This window comes from Panulirus ornatus, chromosome 46 (genome assembly GCF_036320965.1).
Source record: "Panulirus ornatus isolate Po-2019 chromosome 46, ASM3632096v1, whole genome shotgun sequence".
In the NCBI taxonomy this organism is placed as follows: Eukaryota; Metazoa; Arthropoda; class Malacostraca; order Decapoda; family Palinuridae; genus Panulirus; species Panulirus ornatus.
Window position 1 is genome coordinate 27,326,569 of NC_092269.1, and position 6,220 is coordinate 27,332,788.

The following is a 6,220-nucleotide window of genomic DNA, read 5'->3' on the forward strand; positions in this document are numbered from 1 at the left end:
TTGTGTGGCAGGCGGGTGTGCTACCGCTAGGCTATGATGGCGATCATAGCCTAGCCGTCGCACTCCCGCCTACCACGCAGGGGTCCGGGGCTCGATCTTGGATGTTGGAAGTTTGTATGTAATACGGAAGTGCGCGCGCTTATGCATTACATTTATATATATATATATATATATATATATATATATATATATATATATATATATATATGTAGATATATATGTATGTATGTGTGTGTGTGTATATATGTGCGTATGTATATGTGTGTGTGTGTGTGTGTATATGTATATATATATATGTATATTATCCCTGGGGATAGGGGTGAAAGAATACTTCCCACGTATTCCTCGCGTGTCGTAGAAAGCGACTAGAGGGGACGGGAGCGGGGGGGCCAGAAATCCTCCCCTCCTTGTATTAACTTTCTAAAATGGGAAACAGAAGAAGGAGTCACGCGGGGAGTGCTCATCCTCCTCGAAGGCTCAGAGTGGGGTGCCTAAATGTGTGTGGATGTAACCAAGATGTGAAAAAAGGAGAGATAGGTTGTATGTTTGAGGAAAGGAACCTGGATGTTTTGGCTCTGAGTGAAACGAAGCTCAAGGGTAAAGGGGAAGAGTGGTTTGGGAATGTCTGGGGAGTAAAGTCAGGGGTTAGTGAGAGGACAAGAGCAAGGGAAGGAGTAGCAATACTCCTGAAACACGAGTGGTGGGAGTATGTGATAGAGTGTAAGAAAGTAAATTCTCGATTAATATGGGTAAAACTGAAAGTTGATGGAGAGAGGTGGGTGATTATTGGTGCATATGCACCTGGGCATGAGAAGAAAGATCAAGAGAGGCAAGTGTTTTGGGAGCAACTGAATGAGTGTGTTAGTGGTTTTGATGCACGAGACCGGGTTATAGTGATGGGTGATTTGAATGCAAAGGTGAGTAATGTGGCAGTTGAGGGAATAATTGGTATACATGGGGTGTTCAGTGTTGTAAATGGAAATGGTGAAGAGCTTGTAGATTTATGTGCTGAAAAAGGACTGATGATTGGGAATACCTGGTTTAAAAAGCGAGATATACATAAGTATACTTATGTAAGTAGGAGAGATGGCCAGAGAGCGTTATTGGATTACGTGTTAATTGACAGGCGTGCGAAAGAGAGACTTTTGGATGTTAATGTGCTGAGAGGTGCAACTGGAGGGATGTCTGATCATTATCTTGTGGAGGCTAAGGTGAAGATTTGTATGGGTTTTCAGAAAAGAAGAGTGAATGTTGGGGTGAAGAGGGTGGTGAGAGTAAGTGAGCTTGGGAAGGAGACCTGTGTGAGGAAGTACCAGGAGAGACTGAGTACAGAATGGAAAAAGGTGAGAACAATGGAAGTAAGGGGAGTGGGGGAGGAATGGGATGTATTTAGGGAATCAGTGATGGATTGCGCAAAAGATGCTTGTGGCAAGAGAAGAGTGGGAGGTGGGTTGATTAGAAAGGGTAGTGAGTGGTGGGATGAAGAAGTAAGAGTATTAGTGAAAGAGAAGAGAGAGGCATTTGGACGATTTTTGCAGGGAAAAAATGCAATTGAGTGGGAGATGTATAAAAGAAAGAGACAGGAGGTCAAGAGAAAGGGCAAGAGGTGAAAAAAAGGGCAAATGAGAGTTGGGGTGAGAGAGTATCATTAAATTTTAGGGAGAATAAAAAGATGTTCTGGAAGGAGGTAAATAAAGTGCGTAAGACAAGGGAGCAAATGGGAACTTCAGTGAAGGGCGCAAATGGGGAGGTGATAACAAGTAGTGGTGATGTGAGAAGGAGAAGGAGTGAGTATTTTGAAGGTTTGTTGAATGTGTTTGATGATAGAGTGGCAGATATAGGGTGTTTTGGTCGAGGTGGTGTGCAAAGTGAGAGGGTTAGGGAAAATGATTTGGTAAACAGAGAAGAGGTAGTGAAAGCTTTGCGGAAGATGAAAGCCGGCAAGGCAGCAGGTTTGGATGGTATTGCAGTGGAATTTATTAAAAAAGGGGGTGACTGTATTGTTGACTGGTTGGTAAGGTTATTTAATGTATGTATGACTCATGGTGAGGTGCCTGAGGATTGGCGGAATGCGTGCATAGTGCCATTGTACAAAGGCAAAGGGGATAAGAGTGAGTGCTCAAATTACAGAGGTATAAGTTTGTTGAGTATTCCTGGTAAATTATATGGGAGGGTATTGATTGAGAGGGTGAAGGCATGTACAGAGCATCAGATTGGGGAAGAGCAGTGTGGTTTCAGAAGTGGTAGAGGATGTGTGGATCAGGTGTTTGCTTTGAAGAATGTATGTGAGAAATACTTAGAAAAGCAAATGGATTTGTATGTAGCATTTATGGATCTGGAGAAGGCATATGATAGAGTTGATAGAGATGCTCTGTGGAAGGTATTAAGAATATATGGTGTGGGAGGAAAGTTGTTAGAAGCAGTGAAAAGTTTTTATCGAGGATGTAAGGCATGTGTACGTGTAGGAAGAGAGGAAAGTGATTGGTTCTCAGTGAATGTAGGTTTGCGGCAGGGGTGTGTGATGTCTCCATGGTTGTTTAATTTGTTTATGGATGGGGTTGTTAGGGAGGTAAATGCAAGAGTTTTGGAAAGAGGGGCAAGTATGAAGTCTGTTGGGGATGAGAGAGCTTGGGAAGTGAGTCAGTTGTTGTTCGCTGATGATACAGCGCTGGTGGCTGATTCATGTGAGAAACTGCAGAAGCTGGTGACTGAGTTTGGTAAAGTGTGTGGAAGAAGAAAGTTAAGAGTAAATGTGAATAAGAGGCAAGGTTATTAGGTACAGTAGGGTTGAGGGTCAAGTCAATTGGGAGGTGAGTTTGAATGGAGAAAAACTGGAGGAAGTGAAGTGTTTTAGATATCTGGGAGTGGATCTGGCAGCGGATGGAACCATGGAAGCGGAAGTGGATCATAGGGTGGGGGAGGGGGTGAAAATTCTGGGGGCCTTGAAGAATGTGTGGAAGTCGAGAACATTATCTCGGAAAGCAAAAATGGGTATGTTTGAAGGAATAGTGGTTCCAACAATGTTGTATGGTTGCGAGGCGTGGGCTATGGATAGAGTTGTGCGCAGGAGGATGGATGTGCTGGAAATGAGATGTTTGATGACAATGTGTGGTGTGAGGTGGTTTGATCGAGTGAGTAACGTAAGGGTAAGAGAGATGTGTGGAAATAAAAAGAGCGTGGTTGAGAGAGCAGAAGAGGGTGTTTTGAAGTGGTTTGGGCACATGGAGAGGAATGAGTGAGGAAAGATTGACCAAGAGGGATATATGTGTCGGGGGTGGAGGGAGCAAGGAGAAGAGGGAGACCAAATTGGAGGTGGAAAGATGGAGTGAAAAAGATTTTGTGTGATCGGGGCCTGAACATGCAGGAGGGTGAAAAGGAGGGCAAGGAATAGAGTGAATTGGAGCGATGTGGTATACCGGGGTTGACGTGCTGTCAGTGGATTGAATCAAGGCATGTGAAGCGTCTGGGGTAAACCATGGAAAGCTGTGTAGGTTATGTATATTTGCGTGTGTGGACGTATGTATATACATGTGTATGGGGGTGGGTTGGGCCATTTCTTTCGTCTGTTTCCTTGCGCTACCTCGCAAACGCGGGAGACAGCGAACAAAGTATAAAAAAAAAAAAAAAATATATATATATATATATTTTTTTTCTTTTTTTTATACTTTGTCGCTGTCTCCCGCGTTTGCGAGGTAGCGCAAGGAAACAGACGAAAGAAATGGCCCAACCCCCCCCCCATACACATGTATATACATACGTCCACACACGCAAATATACATACCTACACAGCCTTCCATGGTTTTCCCCAGACGCTTCACATGCCTTTATTCAATCCACTGACAGCACGTCAACCCCGGTATACCACATCGCTCCAATTCACTCTATTCCTTGCCCTCCTTTCACCCTCCTGCATGTTCAGGCCCCGATCACACAAAATCTTTTCACTCCATCTTTCCACCTCCAATTTGGTCTCCCTCTTGTCCTCGTTCCCTCCACCTCCGACACATATATCCTCTTGGTCAATCTTTCCTCACTCATTCTCTCCATGTGCCCAAACCACTTCAAAACACCCTCTCTGCTCTCTCAACCACGCTCTTTTTATTTCCACACATCTCTCTTACCCTTACGTTACTCACTCGATCAAACCACCTCACACCACACATTGTCCTCAAACATCTCATTTTCAGCACATCCATCCTCCTGCGCACAACTCTATCCATAGCCCACGCCTCGCAACCATACAACATTGTTGGAACCACTATTCCTTCAAACATACCCATTTTTGCTTTCCGAGATAATGTTCTCGACTTCCACACATTCTTCAAGGCCCCCAGAATTTTCGCCCCCTCCCCCACCCTATGATCCACTTCCGCTTCCATGGTTCCATCCGCTGCCAGATCCACTCCCAGATATCTAAAACACTTCACTTCCTCCAGTTTTTCTCCTTTCAACTCACCTCCCAATTGACTTGACCCTCAACCCTACTGTACCTAATAACCTTCCTCTTATTCACATTTACTCTTAACTTTCTTCTTCCACACACTTTACCAAACTCAGTCACCAGCTTCTGCAGTTTCTCACATGAATCAGCCACCAGCGCTGTATCATCAGCGAACAACAACTGACTCACTTCCCAAGCTCTCTCATCCCCAACAGACTTCATACTTGCCCCTCTTTCCAAAACTCTTGCATTTACCTCCCTAACAACCCCATCCATAAACAAATTAAACAACCATGGAGACATCACACACCCCTGCCGCAAACCTACATTCACTGAGAACCAATCACTTTCCTCTCTTCCTACACGTACACATGCCTTACATCCTCGATAAAAACTTTTCACTGCTTCTAACAACTTGCCTCCCACCATATATTCTTATATACCTTCCACAGAGCATCTCTATCAACTCTATCATATGCCTTCTCCAGATCCATAAATGCTACATACAAATCCATTTCTTTTCTAAGTATTTCTCACATACATTCTTCAAAGCAAACACCTGATCCACACATCCTCTACCACTTCTGAAAACCACACTGCTCTTCCCCAATCTGATGCTCTGTACATGCCTTCACTCTCTCAATCAATACCCTCCCATATAATTTACTAGGAATACTCAACAAACTTATACCTCTGTAATTTGAGCACTCATCTTATCCCCTTTGCCTTTGTACAATGGCACTATGCACGCATTCCGCCAATCCTCAGGCACCTCACCATGAGTCATACATACATTAAATAACCTTACCAACCAGTCACAATACAGTCACCCCCTTTTTTAATAAATCCACTGCAATACCATCCAAACCCGCTGCCTTGCCGGCTTTCATCTTCCGCAAAGCTTTCACTACTCTTCTCTGTTTACCAAATATATCTATCTATATATAATATATATATATATATTATATAATATATATATATATATATATATATATATTGCTGGAGGTCATAATGTTTCACGTGATCTATTATATGCAAAGAAATCACAAAAAATAAAGACGATGTGTCCAAGTGCTCTTTATGTAATGATCACATCGCTAAAGTAGACTTGTACAAAAATGAGATATAGAATAGTTAGTTGATACACAAGGAAAAACCGTAGCTGAGACGCTATATACAAACGTCACCGGATGGTGTTGTTCATGTTGGTGTGTTCAGGACTGGAAACATGCGTGAATTTTGCTTTGTGGACAAAAAAGTGAACTTTTTAGTAATTGTGCCTACAATGAAGCTATCCAATTTGTGTAGACCTTCACTAATATTAATGTTCCAGTTCTTTGTGTATTTGAAAATAGAAGATTCACCAACATGAGACGAAGGGTATTCGATTTCATAGTATTCGTATTCTCATTCCCCTTTGAATCGATCATAGCCTAGCTGTATCGCTGGCGCCTGCCAACCAGGGGTTCATACGCACTGCATTAGTATATATAATGTATATTTACCTGTTTTGAAAGTGTGCTTTTATTTTAATTGATAAAATTGTGTATAAAAGACTTTATTTTATTTTAATGGAGAAAATTATGATCAAAAATTTATCATGGGATTGGGAACCCTCTTTTACCTGTATTAAGTAATATTTACATGGAACTATTTGAAACAAAGTTACCAAAGTATATCTTACCCTCTGATGCAGTTTTGGTTTCGGTGTGAAATGATGTTCTTTGTGTTTTGGTCAACAAAAATTTACAAACATTCTCTCTTTACTTAACCATTTAA